The sequence below is a fragment of the Oncorhynchus clarkii genome, chromosome 26 (genome assembly GCF_045791955.1).
Source record: "Oncorhynchus clarkii lewisi isolate Uvic-CL-2024 chromosome 26, UVic_Ocla_1.0, whole genome shotgun sequence".
NCBI lineage: Eukaryota > Metazoa > Chordata > Actinopteri > Salmoniformes > Salmonidae > Oncorhynchus > Oncorhynchus clarkii.
The window spans coordinates 47,923,481-47,940,294 of record NC_092172.1 but is presented as its reverse complement, the minus strand read 5'-3'; the positions used below and the strand labels follow the sequence as shown (position 1 = coordinate 47,940,294).

The window sequence follows — 16,814 nt, the reverse complement described above, 5'->3', positions numbered from 1 at the left end:
ATTGTTCAAGTGAATGAATGTACTCAACTCATCTTGCTGTTTGGAGTGTCTTGGGAAAAAGAGTCAGAAAACACGCTGGCTGATAAAAGAAAGTAACCAGGCGTGAAAACATGTTGCTGCTTAGCTTCGCCTCACGGAGTCCGAGAAGATTTACAGTCATATTTATTGTTATTGTTACAGCAATTAGGGATTGGTTTGGGTTGTAGGGTTTCATAATATAGTTTACAAATCAGAAAAATACAGTAAAATACAGGAAATATTGATGAATTCCTCATAAATCACACGTTGAAAAGTGGTGGTAGATTTATGTAAGGAAATGGCGATAGCCAGGATAGAGAATGCATACACAGGTTAAACATAATGTCACGATCGTTATAACGTTATAACGTTTCCATCCTTTTATTTTGGAAAAGAAACTTAAAAACAAAAACAAAAACAAAAACAATAAAGTGAAGAAAAAAAAACCCGAAACGTGAAGCTCAGAGTAGTGCTCACAGGCAACTATACCTAGACAACATCCCACAAAGCACAAAGGGGAAATGGCTGCCTAAATATGATCCCCAATCAGAGACAACGAATAAACAGCTGCCTCTGAATGCGGGAACCATACCAGGCCAACATAAATCATTAATCACCTAGATAACCCACCCTGGTCACTGTCACGCCCCAACCAACATAGAGAATAAACAGCTGCTTCTGAATGCGGGAACCATACCAGGCCAACATAAATCATTAATCATCTAGATAACCCACCCTGGTCACTGTCACGCCCCAACCAACATAGAGAATAAACAGCTGCCTCTGAATGCGGGAACCATACCAGGCCAACATAAATCATTAATCACCTAGATAACCCACCCTAGTCACTATCACGCCCCAACCAACATAGAGAATAAACAGGGCGTGACACATAATCTAATAGGAAAACATATTTTATACATGCAACACTGATGTAAAATACAGTAAGAACACAAACAGATTCCTTCTGCTGTCTAGTATTTCCCGACATATACAACCACTACACCGTAAACAGATTTATAAAAAGCTAGCTAACATACAGAAGTATCATTAAAAAAAAGACTTCATGTCTATGACCTTTCACTGAGAAAAGACTATAACTTCATAGACAACTGGATTTAAATGGTGGTTGGTTGTTGACTTCAGGAAGTGGAATGGAGGAATGGTGGTGTTTTGATTGGTTGTTGACTTCAGGAAGTGGAATGGAGGAATGGTGGTGTTTTGATTGGTTGTTGACTTCAGGAAGTGGAATGGAGGAATGGTGGTGTTTTGATTGGTTGTTGACTTCAGGAAGTGGAATGGAGGAATGGTGACATTTTGGTTGGTTGTTGACTTCAGGAAGTGGAATGGAGGAATGGTGGTGTTTTGGTTGGTTGTTGACTTCAGGAAGTGGAATGGAGGAATGGTGGCATTTTGATTGGTTGTTGTCTTCAGGAAGTGTTACTCCTCTTCCTGGTCTGTAGTCTTGTCTTCCTGGTCTCTTCCTCGTTGTCGCTGTCACAGCTCCTCTGAAAACACAACCAGTATTGTCTATTTCTAGGAGGTACAACTCTGTTTCTCTGTAATGACTCCGGTAATAGATAGTCAACAGAATAGCTGTTAGGTAGGCCGCCATCTCTGTACTCCAGAGTGGACCGCAGTTAAACACAATGACAAGGTTCAGTATGTTGCTTAGTTACTGTGGATTATAGATATGATTGGGTATATCCGTGTGAATGACTTTCGTGTATCTTGCTGAGATGACAACGCAACAATATTTGTGTTTTACGTAACCGAGGGCAACAGCACAACAACACATCACTTCTTGACCCATCAAGTTTACACACACGTCCCATGTACTGGCTGAGTGATCAGTGGCATCAGCAGCATTACATGGGTTAATTAGACATAGATTGTGCAATATTAATTCATGACTGTGCAATACAATGGCCATGTTCTGTTATAATCTCCACCCGGCACAGCCAGAAGACAACTGGACACCCCTCATAGCCTGGTTCCTCTCTAGGTTTCTAATCTCCACCCTGCACAGACAGAAGAGGACTGGCCACCCCACATAGCCTGGTTCCTCTCTAGGTTTCTAATCTCCACCCTGCACAGCCAGAAGAGGACTGGCTACCCCTCATAGACTGGTTCCTCTCTAGGTTTCTAATCTCCACCCGGCACAGCCAGAAGAGGACTGGCCACCCCTCATAGCCTGGTTCCTCTGGTCTACCCAGTACAGCCAGAAGAGGACTGGCCACCCCTCAGAGCCTGGTTCCTCTCTAGGTTTCTTCCGAGGTTCTGGCCTTTCTAGGGAGTATTTCCTAGCCACCGTGCTTCTACATCTGCATTGCTTGCTGTTTGGGGTTTTAGGCTGGGTTTCTGTACAGCACTTTGAGATATCAGCTGATCTAAGAAGGGCTTTATAAATACATTTGATTGATTGATTGATGATTCATTAGACATAGACTGTGTAATATTAATGGGTTAGTTAGACTGTGTAATATGAATGGGTAAATTAGACAGACTGTGTGTGTGTGTGTGTGTGTGTGTGTGTGTGTGTGTGTGTGTGTGTGTGTGTGTGTGTGTGTGTGTGTGTGTGTGTGGTCATCACCTGGTCCTGTTGTTGTTGTTGTTGTTCCTGCCCTCTTCTCATCATCCTGGTCAGGTGGTTACACAGAGACACAATCCTGATAGACATCTAGACAACACAGAGACACAATCCTGATAGACATCTAGACAACACAGAGACACAATCCTGATAGACATCTAGACAACACAGAGACACAATCCTGATAGACATCTAGTCCACACAGAGACACAATCCTGATAGACATCTAGAAAACACAGAGACACAATCCTGATAGACATCTAGACAACACAGAGACACAATCCTGATAGACATCTAGACAACACAGAGACACAATCCTGATAGACATCTAGACAACACAGAGACACAATCCTGATGGACATCTAGACAACACAGAGACACAATCCTGATAGACATCTAGTCCCCACAGAGACACAATCCTGATGGACATCAAGTCCCCACAGAGACACAATCCCGATTGACATCTAGTCCCCACAGAGACACAATCCTGATCGACATCTAGTCCCCGCAGAGACACAATCCTGATAAAGATGTTCTGACACACTACAGCATATGTATTGGCCTATTGGCATCACAAACAATTACACACATGGACAGATACAAACACGCACGCACGCAAACACACACACACACACGCACTGTCGCACACACACACACACACACACACACACACACACACACACACACACACACACACTTATCAATGACCTAATGGCATGTTGGTGATATTGTATGATGTTTTGCACTGCAGGACGTACCTTCCATCTGCGTCGTGCGTACTGTCTCCTGAAGTTCTCCAGATTAATGACAGACTGTCTGCGCACCAGGGCCTGGCATGGGTTTAACGGCTAAACCACAGCAGAAAACAGCAGGACATAGATACGATGAAAAGCCTTTGGGCTGTCATGACATAGATAGGATGAAAAGCCTTTGGGCTGTCATGACATAGATAGGATGAAAAGCCTTTGGGCTGTCATCACATAGATAGGATGAAAAGCCTTTGGGCTGTCATGACATAGATAGGATGAAAAGCCTTTGGGCTGTCATGACATAGATAGGATGAAAAGCCTTTGGGCTGTCATGACATAGATAGGATGAAAAGCCTTTGGGCTGTCATGACATAGATAGGATGAAAAGCCTTTGGGCTGTCATGACATAGATAGGATGAAAAGCCTTTGGGCTGTCATGACATAGATAGGATGAAAAGCCTTTGGGCTGTCATGACAAAGATAGGATGAAAAGCCTTTGGGCTGTCATGACATAGATAGGATGAAAAGCCTTTGGGCTGTCATGACATAGATAGGATGAAAAGCCTTTGGGCTGTCATGACATAGATAGGATGAAAAGCCTTTGGGCTGTCATGACATAGATAGGATGAAAAGCCTTTGGGCTGTCATGACATAGATAGGATGAAAAGCCTTTGGGCTGTCATGACATAGATAGGATGAAAAGCCTTTGGGCTGTCATGACATAGATAGGATGAAAAGCCTTTGGGCTGTCATCACATAGATAGGATGAAAAGCCTTTGGGCTGTCATGACATAGATAGGATGAAAAGCCTTTGGGCTGTCATGACATAGATAGGATGAAAAGCCTTTGGGCTGTCATGACATAGATAGGATGAAAAGCCTTTGGGCTGTCATGACATAGATAGGATGAAAAGCCTTTGGGCTGTCATGACATAGATAGGATGAAAAGCCTTTGGGCTGTCATGACATAGATAGGATGAAAAGCCTTTGGGCTGTCATGACAAAGATAGGATGAAAAGCCTTTGGGCTGTCATGACATAGATAGGATGAAAAGCCTTTGGGCTGTCATGACATAGATAGGATGAAAAGCCTTTGGGCTGTCATGACATAGATAGGATGAAAAGCCTTTGGGCTGTCATGACATAGATAGGATGAAAAGCCTTTGGGCTGTCATGACATAGATAGGATGAAAAGCCTTTGGGCTGTCATGACATAGATAGGATGAAAAGCCTTTGGGCTGTCATGACATAGATAGGATGAAAAGCCTTTGGGCTGTCATGACATAGATAGGATGAAAAGCCTTTGGGCTGTCATGACATAGATACGATGAAAAGCCTTTGGGCTGTCATGACATAGATACGATGAAAAGCCTTTGGGCTGTCATGACATAGATAGGATGAAAAGCCTTTGGGCTGTCATGACATAGATAGGATGAAAAGCCTTTGGGCTGTCATGACATAGATAGGATGAAAAGCCTTTGGGCTGTCATGACATAGATAGGATGAAAAGCCTTTGGGCTGTCATGACATAGATAGGATGAAAAGCCTTTGGGCTGTCATGACATAGATAGGATGAAAAGCCTTTGGGCTGTCATGACATAGATAGGATGAAAAGCCTTTGGACTGTCATGACATAGATAGGATGAAAAGCCTTTGGGCTGTCATGACATAGATAGGATGAAAAGCCTTTGGGCTGTCATGACATAGATAGGATGAAAAGCCTTTGGGCTGTCATGACAAAGATAGGATGAAAAGCCTTTGGGCTGTCATGACATAGATAGGATGAAAAGCCTTTGGGCTGTCATGACATAGATAGGATGAAAAGCCTTTGGGCTGTCATGACATAGATAGGATGAAAAGCCTTTGGGCTGTCATGACATAGATAGGATGAAAAGCCTTTGGGCTGTCATGACATAGATAGGATGAAAAGCCTTTGGGCTGTCATGACATAGATAGGATGAAAAGCCTTTGGGCTGTCATGACATAGATAGGATGAAAAGCCTTTGGGCTGTCATGACAAAGACAACAAACATAGGAGCTAAAACAGTCTTATAAAGAGATCAGGACCAGACTAGGACTAAAAGGACCAGACTAGGACTAAAAGGACCAGACTAGGACTAAAAGGACCCAGACTAGGACTAAAAGGACCAGACTAGGACTAAAAGGACCAGACTAGGACTAAAAGGACCAGACTAGGACTAAAAGGACCAGACTAGGACTAAAAGGACCAGACTAGGACTAAAAGGACCAGACTAGGACTAAAAGGACCCAGACTAGGACTAAAAGGACCAGACTAGGACTAAAAGGACCCAGACTAGGACTAAAAGGACCAGACTAGGACTAAAAGGACCAGACTAGGACTAAAAGGACCAGACTAGGACTAAAAGGACCAGACTAGGACTAAAATGACCCAGACTAGGACTAAAAGGACCAGACTAGGACTAAAAGGACCAGACTAGGACTAAAAAGACCAGACTAGGACTAAAAGGACCAGACTAGGACTAAAAGGACCAGACTAGGACTAAAAGGACCCAGACTAGGACTAAAAGGACCAGACTAGGACTAAAAGGACCCAGACTAGGACTAAAAGGACCAGACTAGGACTAAAATGACCCAGACTAGGACTAAAAGGACCAGACTAGGACTAAAAGGACCAGACTAGGACTAAAAGGACCAGACTAGGACTAAAAGGACCAGTGTATTGTAGTTTTTGGCTGATACAGTCCACACACACACACACACACACACACACACACACACCACACACACCATTTCAATCGATAAGATCTTTATCAGGTTCAGTGGGTTTAGATCAGGTAGGTACAAGCATCTAAAATACACATACAACTATAACACTCTCAACTAGCTTCAATCTAATCTAAGAAGGTCTAATGTCAATAATGACAACAACAATAACACTCTCAACTATCTTCAATCTAATCTAAGAAGGTCTAATGTCAATAATGACAACAACAATAACACTCTCAACTAGCTTCAATCTAATCTAAGAAGGTCTAATGTCAATAATGACAACAACAATAACACTCTCAACTAGCTTCAATCTAATCTAAGAAGGTCTAATGTCAATAATGACAACAACAATAACACTCTCAACTAGCTTCAATCTAATCTAAGAAGGTCTAATGTCAATAATGACAACAACAATAACACTCTCAACTAGCTTCAATCTAATCTAAGAAGGTCTAGATCTACTCATTATCAATCCTCTATCCACATGATCAACAGTTGGCTTTTGAACTATGAAAAACAAACAAGCTCTTTAAAAGTTGCAGACTTTAAATATAAAACCTCAAAACCTGTCAAGCCTCTTACATCATTCTTTGTAAAACACAAAAAGTAAAGCATTGTAAATACGTTGACGTTTTATTTTTTTAGCTAATCACAACAATACTACTAACGTATCACAAGGAGAACAAACTAAAGATATAATATTCCACAGAGATGACTACGTGTCCTCTACTTCCTGTTTCTGATACTGACTCTGGACTACTGAAACTGCTGTTATCTCTACTGTCCAGACTCAGTCAGGTCCAGGTTGGTACTCTACTCTACTGTCCAGACTCAGTCAGGTCCAGGTTGGTACTCTACTCTACTGTCCAGACTCAGTCAGGTCCAGGTTGGTACTCTACTCTACTGTCCAGACTCAGTCAGGTGCAGGTTGATACTCTACTCTACTGTCCAGACTCAGTCAGGTCCAGGTTGGTACTCTACTCTACTGTTCAGACTCAGTCAGGTCCAGGTTGGTACTCTACTCTACTGTCCAGACTCAGTCAGTTCCAGGTTGATACTCTACTCTACTGTCCAGACTCAGTCAGGTCCAGGTTGGTACTCTACTCTACTGTCCAGACTCAGTCAGGTCCAGGTTGGTACTCTACTCTACTGTCCAGACTCAGTCAGGTCCAGGTTGGGACTCTACTCTACTGTCCAGACTCAGTCAGGTCCAGGTTGGTACTCTACTCTACTGTCCAGACTCAGTCAGGTCCAGGTTGGTACTCTACTCTACTGTCCAGACTCAGTCAGGTCCAGGTTGGGACTCTACTCTACTGTCCAGACTCAGTCAGGTCCAGGTTGGTACTCTACTCTACTGTCCAGACTCAGTCAGGTCCAGGTTGGGACTCTACTCTACTGTCCAGACTCAGTCAGGTCCAGGTTGATACTCTACTCTACTGTCCAGACTCAGTCAGGTCCAGGTTGGTACTCTACTCTACTGTCCAGACTCAGTCAGGTCCAGGTTGGTACTCTACTCTACTGTCCAGACTCAGTCAGATCCAGGTTGATACTCTACTCTACTGTCCAGACTCAGTCAGGTCCAGGTTGGTACTCTACTCTACTGTCCAGACTCAGTCAGGTCCAGGTTGGTACTCTACTCTACTGTCCAGACTCAGTCAGGTCCAGGTTGGGACTCTACTCTACTGTCCAGACTCAGTCAGGTCCAGGTTGATACTCTACTCTACTGTCCAGACTCAGTCAGGTCCAGGTTGGTACTCTACTCTACTGTCCAGACTCAGTCAGGTCCAGGTTGACACTCTACTCTACTGTCCAGACTCAGTCAGGTCCAGGTTGATACTCTACTCTACTGTCCAGACTCAGTCAGGTCCAGGTTGATACTCTACTCTACTGTCCAGAATCAGTCAGGTCCAGGTTGATACTCTACTCTACTGTCCAGACTCAGTCAGGTCCAGGTTGGTACTCTACTCTACTGTCCAGACTCAGTCAGGTCCAGGTTGATACTCTACTCTACTGTCCAGACTCAGTCAGGTCCAGGTTGGTACTCTACTCTACTGTCCAGACTCAGTCAGGTCCAGGTTGATACTCTACTCTACTGTCCAGACTCAGTCAGGTCCAGGTTGATACTCTACTCTACTGTCCAGACTCAGTCAGGTCCAGGTTGGTACTCTACTCTACTGTCCAGACTCAGTCAGGTCCAGGTTGGTACTCTACTCTACTGTCCAGACTCAGTCAGGTCCAGGTTGGTACTCTACTCTACTGTCCAGACTCAGTCAGGTCCAGGTTGGTACTCTACTCTACTGTCCAGACTCAGTCAGGTCCAGGTTGATACTCTACTCTACTGTCCAGACTATACTATACTATACTATACTATACCATGCTATACTATACTATGCTATACCATACTATGCTATACTATATTATGCATTACTATACCGTGCTATACTATGCTATGCTATACTATGCTATACTATACTGTACTATCCTATCCAGACTGAGTCAGGTCCAGGTTGATACTCTACTGTACTACTATACTATACTATACTCTACTACTATACTATACTGTACTATAACATACTGTACTATACTATACTGTACTATACTATCCTATCCAGACTGAGTCAGGTCCAGGTGGATACTCTACTGTACTACTATACTATACTATGCTCTACTACTATACTATACTGTACTATAACATACTGTACTATACTATCCTATCCAGACACAGTCAGGTCCATGTGGACACTCTACTGTACTACTATACTATACTCTAGTACTATACTATACTGTACTATAACATACTGTACTATACTATACTGTACTATACTATCCTATCCAGACTGAGTCAGGTCCAGGTGGATACTCTACTGTACTACTATACTATACTATGCTCTACTACTATACTATACTGTACTATAACATACTGTACTATACTATCCTATCCAGACACAGTCAGGTCCATGTGGACACTCTACTGTACTACTATACTATACTCTACTACTATACTATACTGTACTATACCATACTGTACTATACCATACTGTACTATACTATCCTAACCAGACTGAGTCAGGTCCATGTGGATACTCTACTATACTACTATACTATACTATACCATACTGTACTATACTATACTTTACTATAATATACTGTCCAGACTCAGTCAGGTCCAGGTTGATACTCTACTGAACTACTATACTCTACGACTATACTCTACGATACTCTACTACTATAAGATACTCTACTATACTATACTACTATACTGTACTATATTATACCGACGCAGTCAGGTCCAGGTTAATGCTCTGCGGTACTACTATACTATACTATACTATCTCTTCAGTCCAGACTCAGTCAGGTCCAGGTTGATACTCTACTGTACTATACTATACTATCTCTTCAGTCCAGACTCAGTGAGGTTCAGGCTGATCCCAGACAGCAGATCTCCTCCACAGCTTCTGTTCAGCATTTCCTTCAGTGCTTCATTCACATCATTATTAAACACAGTGGAGAAGTTACAGCTGAGGTAGCCCCCTCCTCCTCCGACCCCGTCCGCGACCCCGCCCGTGACCCCTAACGACCCCACCACGTCCTGCACCCACTTCAGCTCGTCGCTCAGCTCCTGTCTCAGGGCGTCAAAGTGTCTCTTCCTCTCCTGGTAGCGGGCGCTAACGTCACTGACGCTGACGTCCACCACCTTCATCTCATCCTGCAGGCTCCTCTTCATCGCCTCCACTTTACGGAACTCGTAGCGGATCTGAGATAGCTGGTGACGGACCCCCTCGCTCTCCTCCTTGTACCAGGACTCCTTGTGGTTGTAGACGGAGACCAAGGCGTCGATGTCCTCCTGCAGGGAGTCGTGGGCCGAGGCTAGCCCAGTGAAGGAGCCCTCCATCCGGCTGATGTCCTCCACTACCTGGACGAAGCGTTCGAAGTTGACGTAGGTGTTGTTGGGGGGCATGGAGGAGTGGGACTTCATGGTGTACTCCTTGAGACGTTTGGTCTTCAGCTGACGGCGCTCGCGCTTCTTTGGGGTCTTGGTCTGGTCCGGGGTCTTGGTCTGGTCCAGGGTCTTGGTCTGGTCCGGGGTCTTGGTGATGGGAGTCTCCTCCTTGTACTCATTAGACTTCAGACACGAGAGATGAGGACGATAGACGGAGGGTTACTGAGCTGGAAGTCACTAACTGGCACTGCATGCCATGCATTGATGATGTTCTGAACAGCAATGGAATATAAGCCAGAGGTGACATGCCTCCATCACCAAACCACCGACAACACTCCAGGTGACATGGTTAGTTATACATTACCCAACAGACAACACTCCAGGTCACATGGTTAGTTATATATTACCCAACAGGCAACACTCCAGGTCACATGGTTAGTTATATATTACCCAACAGGCAACACTCCAGGTCACATGGTTGGTTATATATTACCCAACAGGCAACACTCCAGGTGACATGGTTAGTTATATATTACCCAACAGGCAACACTCCAGGTCACATGGTTAGTTATATATCACCCAACAAGCAACACTCCAGGTCACATGGTTAGTTATATATCACCCAACAGGCAACACTCCAGGTCACATGGTTAGTTATTCATCTTCTTTCGATTCTTTCCATCACCAAACGTCAAGCTCTTTTGTCAACTGGTTACACATTTAAGTTAAGAGTCACAAACATGGCAGGACAAACATGATCAGGAAAAACTCATCTGACTGAATCACACATCTGATTCAAACTAACAGACTAGAGCTCCCTCTATCTGACTAGCCAGGCCATTATATATTCTACATTGTCTGAGTGGGAGGTGCAGTCCAGGTCATTATATATTCTACATCGTCTGAGTGGGAGGTGCAGTCCAGGTCATTATATATTCTACATTGTCTGAGTGGGAGGTGCTGTCCAGGCCATTATATATTCTACATCGTCTGAGTGGGAGGTGCTGTCCAGGCCATTATATATTCTACATTGTCTGAGTGGGAGGTGCAGTTCAGGTCATTATATATTCTACATTGTCTGAGTGGGAGGTGCTGTCCAGGTCATTATATATTCTACATCGTCTGAGTGGGAGGTGCTGTCCAGGTCATTATATATTCTACATCGTCTGAGTGGGAGGTGCTGTCCAGGTCATTATATATTCTACATCGTCTGAGTGGGAGGTGCTGTCCAGGTCATTATATATTCTACATCGTCCACCAATCCGTGTGTCTGCCTGAACAGTACATGTCACAGTATAATAATTAGGAGGCGCGGTTATGCAAATCATAAAATACAGGAAGTTATGTCACAAAAGAAAACGACGATGCATGTCTTTAACATCAAGCTGTCAATCACGACAGTACGCTGTTTTCATATGACAATGGTATACCTTGATCCAGGGATGGTTGAGGGCATCTTGAATAGTTAACCTCTTCCTGGAAGACAAACATGTTTACACTGGATTGGATAGAGTATTCACACCTCGTGACCTTCTCCACATTTTGTTATGTTTACAGCCTTAACCTAAAATTAATTTAAAAAAAAAAAGAAATCCCTCATCAATCTACACACAATACCCCATAATGAAAAAAAAAAACTGTTTTTTTTTTTTTACATTTTTGTAAAGTTATAAAAAAATAAAAGGCTGAAATAACTCATTTACATCAGTATTCAGACCCTTTTACTCAGTACTTTGTTGAAGCACCTTTTGGCAGCGATTACAACCTTGAGTTTTCTTGGGTATGATGCTACAATCTTACACCTGTATTTGGAGAGTTTCTCCCAATCTTCTCTGCAAATCCTCTCAAGCTCTGTCAGGTTAGTTGGGGAGCGTCGCTGCACAGCTATTTTCAGGTCTCTCCAGGGATGTTCAATTGAGTTCAAGTCCGGGCTCTGGTTGGGCCAGTGAAGGACATTCAGAGACTTGTCCCGAAGCCACTTCTGCGTTGTCTTGGGTGTGTGCTTAGGGTCGTTGTCCTGTTGCAAGGTGAACCTTCGCCCCAGTCTGAGGTCCTGAGCGCTCTGGAGCAGGTTTTCATCAATGATCTCTCCGTACTTTGCTCCATTCATCTTTCCCTCGATCCTGACTAGTCCCCAAGTCCCTGCCGTTGAAAATCATCCCCACAGCATGATGCTGCCACCACCATGCTTCACCGTAGGGATGGTGCCAGGTTGCCTCCAGACGTGATGCTTAACATTCAGAGTTCAATCTTCGTTTCATCAGACCAGAGAATCTTGTTTCTTATGGGCTTTAGGTGCCTTTTGGCAAACTCCAAGCAGACTGTCATGTGCCTTTTACTGAGGAGTGGCTTCCGTCTGGCCACTGTACCATAAATGCCTGATTGGTGGAGTACTGCAGAAATAGTTGTCCTTCTGGAAGGTTCTCTCATCTCCACAGAGGAACTCTGGAACTCTGTCAGAGTGACCATCAGGTTCTTGGTCACCTCCCTGACCAAGGCCCTTCTCCACCGATTGCTCAGTTTGGCTTGGCGGCCAGCTCTAGGAAGAATCTTGGTGGTTCCAAACTTCTTCCATTTAAGAATGATGGAGGCCAGCTGTGTTCTTGGGACCTTCAATGCTGCATAAGATTGTTGTACCCTTCCCCAGATCTGTGTCTCGACACAATCCTGTCTCTGAGCTCTACAGACAATTCCTTCAACCTCATGGCTTGGTTTTTGCTCTGACATGCACTGTCAACTGTGGGACCTTATATATACATGTGTGTGCCTTTCCAAATAATGTCCAATCAATTGAATTTACCACAGATGGACTCCAATCAAGTTGTAGAAACATCTCAAGGATGATCAATGGTAACAGGATGCACCTGAGCTCAATTTCGAGTCTCATAGGGGTCTGAATGCTTATGGAAATGACAAAAACCTGTTTTCGCTTTGTCGTTATGGGGTATTGTGCGTAGATGGAGGAGGTAATATATTTTTTAATCAATTTTAGAATAGGACTGTAACGTAAACAAAATGTGGGAAAAGTTAAAGGGTCTGAATACTTTACGAACGTAATTTATGTTCTCACACAGGGGACCACACAGAACAGGAGGATGTAAGGAACTTGATTTTAGACTGTGACAGTGTCGTCTGTTTTGACCTTGTACACAGATCGTTCAGCGTTACTGTCATCAAGAGAGAGTGTGTACTGTGTAGAGGCATGCAGAGTAACGTAAACAAACCGCATGGTCTCAAAAGTGTGTAAATACATGTTTCTATACAGTACAATGTGATGTAGAAACACAAGACATCCTTTGACCTTCCCTGAGCCAGGAAGACTAGTGTTAGTTTCCATAGATATTGTCTAGGCTTTAGCTCAGTGGTCTAACAGTCTTTTGGCACAGGTTCAAACCCCAAACCTCACTTCTTGTCCAGCTCCACCTCACCTCTGACCCCTCATCTCTGACCCCAGATCTCTCACCTCTGACCCGTCACATCTGACCCCTCACTTCTGACCCCTCACCCCGGACCCCTCTCCTCCTCAACTCAACCCAGACCCCGTATCTCTGACCTCTTACCTCTGACCACTCTCCTCCTCACCCCTGACCCCTCACCTCTGACTCCTCTCCTCCTCACCACAGCCCGGACCCTTCATATTTGACCCCTCTCCTCAACCCAGACTCCTCACCTCTAACTCCTCTCCTCCTCACCCTCTCCACCTCACCCCTGACCCCTAACCCCCGATCTCCAATCTCTCCTTACATCAACTCTCTCTCCAGCAGCTGTCATATTAGCCAGCTGACCCTGACCCCTAACCCCCGACCTCCAATCTCTCCTTACATCTAGCCTCTCTCCAGCAGCTGTCATATTAGCCAGCTGACCCTGACCCTGACCCCTAACCTCCAATCTCTCCTTACATCTTGTCTCTCTCCAGTAGCTGTCATATTAGCCAGCTGACCCTGACCCTAACCCCTAACCCCTGACCTCTAATCCCTCCTTACATCTTGTCTCTCTCCAGTAGCTGTCATATTAGCCAGCTGACCCTGACCTCTAATCCCTCGTTACATCTTGTCTCTCTCCAGCAGCTGTCATATTAGCCAGCTGACCCCTAATCCCTGACCTCTAATCCCTCCTTACATTTTGTCTCTCTCCAGCAGCTGTCATATTAGCCTGCTGACCCTGACCCCTAACCCCTGACCTCTAATCCCTCCTTACATCTTGTCTCTCTCCAGCAGCTGTCATATTAGCCAGCTGACCCCTGACCCCTGACCTATAATCCCTCCTTACATCTAGCCTCTCTCCAGCAGTTGCCATATTAGCCAGCTGACCCCTAACCCCTGACCTCTAATCCCTCCTTACATCTTGTCTCTCTCCAGTAGCTGTCATATCAGCCAGCTGACCCCTGACCTCTAATCCCTCCTTACATCTAGCCTCTCTCCAGCAGCTGTCATATTAGCCAGCTGACCCTGACCCCTAACCCCCGACCTCCAATCCCTCCTTACATCTAGCCTCTCTCCAGCAGCTGTCATATTAGCCAGCTGACCCCTAACCCCTGACCTCTAATCCCCCCTTACATCTTGTCTCTCTCCAGCAGCTGTCATATTAGCCAGTTGACCCTGACCCGTAACCCCTGACCTCTAATCCCTCCTTACATCTTGTCTCTCTCCAGCAGCTGTCATATTAGCCAGCTGACCCTGACCCCTAACCCCTGACCTCTAATCCCTCCTTACATCTTGTCTCTCTCCAGCAGCTGTCATATTAGCCAGCTGACCCTGACCCCTAACCCCTGACCTCTAATCCCTCCTTACATCTTGTCTCTCTCCAGCAGCTGTCATATTAGCCAGCTGACCCCTAACCCCTGACCTCTAATCCCTCCTTACATCTTGTCTCTCTCCAGTAGCTGTCATATTAGCCAGCTGACCCCTGACCCCTGACCTCTAATCCCTCCTTACATATAGCCTCTCTCCAGTAGCTGTCATATTAGCCAGCTGACCACTGACCCCTGACCTCTAATCCCTCCTTACATCTTGTCTCTCTCCAGTAGCTGTCACATTAGCCAGCTGGCCCCTGACCTCTAATCCCTCCTTACATCTAGCCTCTCTCCAGCAGCTGTCATATTAGCCAGCTGACCCTGACCCCTAACCCCCGACCTCCAATCCCTCCTTACATCTAGCCTTTCTCCAGTAGCTGTCACATTAGCCAGCTGACCCCTGACCCCTGACCTCTAATCCCTCCTTACATATAGCCTCTCTCCAGTAGCTGTCATATTAGCCAGCTGACCACTGACCCCTGACCTCTAATCCCTCCTTACATCTTGTCTCTCTCCAGTAGCTGTCACATTAGCCAGCTGGCCCCTGACCTCTAATCCCTCCTTACATCTAGCCTCTCTCCAGTAGCTGTCATATTAGCCAGCTGACCCCTGACCCCTGATCTCTAATCCCTCCTTACATCTATCCTCTCTCCAGCAGCTGTCATATTAGCCAGCTGACCCCTAACCCCTGACCTCTAACCCCTCATTACATCTTGTCTCTCTCCAGTAGCTGTCACATTAGCCAGCTGACCCCTGACCCCTGACCTCTAATCCCTCCTTACATCTAGCCTCTCTCCAGTAGCTGTCATATTAGCCAGCTGACCACTGACCCCTGACCTCTAATCCCTCCTTACATCTTGTCTCTCTCCAGTAGCTGTCACATTAGCCAGCTGACCCCTGACCTCTAATCCCTCCTTACATCTAGCCTCTCTCCAGTAGCTGTCATATTAGCCAGCTGACCCCTGACCCCTGATCTCTAATCCCTCCTTACATCTTGTCTCTCTCCAGCAGTTGTCATATTAGCCAGCTGACCCCTAACCCCTGATCTCTAATCCCTCCTTACATCTTGTCTCTCTCCAGCAGCTGTCATATTAGCCAGCTGACCCCTAACCCCTGACCTCTAACCCCTCCTTACATCTTGTCTCTCTCCAGTAGCTGTCATATTAGCCAGCTGACCCCTGACCCCTGACCTCTAATCACTCCTTACATCTTGTCTCTCTCCAGTAGCTGCCGTATGAAGCTTTTGGCCAGTTCACTGGTTCTACAGAAGAACTCCTCGTCGAACTCGTAGTTCATGGCTGAGATGTTGGCCAGCGTGTCCTGTTTAGTCTCTCCCAGGAAGGGAGACGCTCCACTCAGCCTGGAACACAACGACAACAAGGCCAGAACAGGAGGAGCGTTAGGAACATTGCATGTGTTTCACCTACACCATCCCTGTTTACATGTCACGACTTCTACCAAAGTCGATGCCTCTCCTTATTCGGGCGCTGTTCGGCGGTCGACGTCGCCGGGCCTTCTAGCCATCGCCGATCCATTTTTTTCATTTTCCATTTGTTTTGTCTTGTTTTCCCACACACCTGGTTTTCATTTCCCTCATTACGTGTTGTGTATTTAACCCTCTGTTCCCCCCATGTTTATTGTAAGTGCATGTGCACATGTGTTTGACTGGTGCGCGTCGGGTTATTGTGTCCCCTATTTTGTATTTTCTTATTCCCAAGAAGGGTTCATGTGTAGTGTGGTTCATGCTTCATGGTGTGTTGAACTCCCTAAGAAGAGTTCATGTGTAGTGTGGTTCATGCTTCATGTTGAACTCCCTAAGAAGGGTTCATGTATAGTGTGGTTCATGCTTCATGTTGAACTCCCTAAGAAGGGTTCATGTGTAGTGTGGTTCATGCTTCATGTTGAACTCCCAAGAAGGGTTCATGTGTAGTGTGGTTCATGCTTCATGCTGTGTTGAACTCCCAAGAAGGGTTCAT

General features: G+C 45.3%; 1 long non-coding RNA gene and 1 pseudogene across 1 annotated transcript; both read right to left on the bottom strand.

Annotated features, from left to right (window-relative positions):
- Window positions 1-1,477: 1,477 nt before the first annotated feature.
- Window positions 1,478-3,588, bottom strand: LOC139384851 (uncharacterized). Its single transcript, XR_011628885.1, has 3 exons — window positions 3,367-3,588; window positions 2,612-2,698; window positions 1,478-1,526 (listed from the first exon to the last, which is right to left on the bottom strand). It is a non-coding gene; the product is annotated as an uncharacterized lncRNA (long non-coding RNA).
- Window positions 3,589-6,725: 3,137 nt separating this feature from the next.
- Window positions 6,726-16,814, bottom strand: part of LOC139384850 (death-associated protein kinase 3-like) — a 50,783-nt pseudogene continuing 40,694 nt past the window's right edge.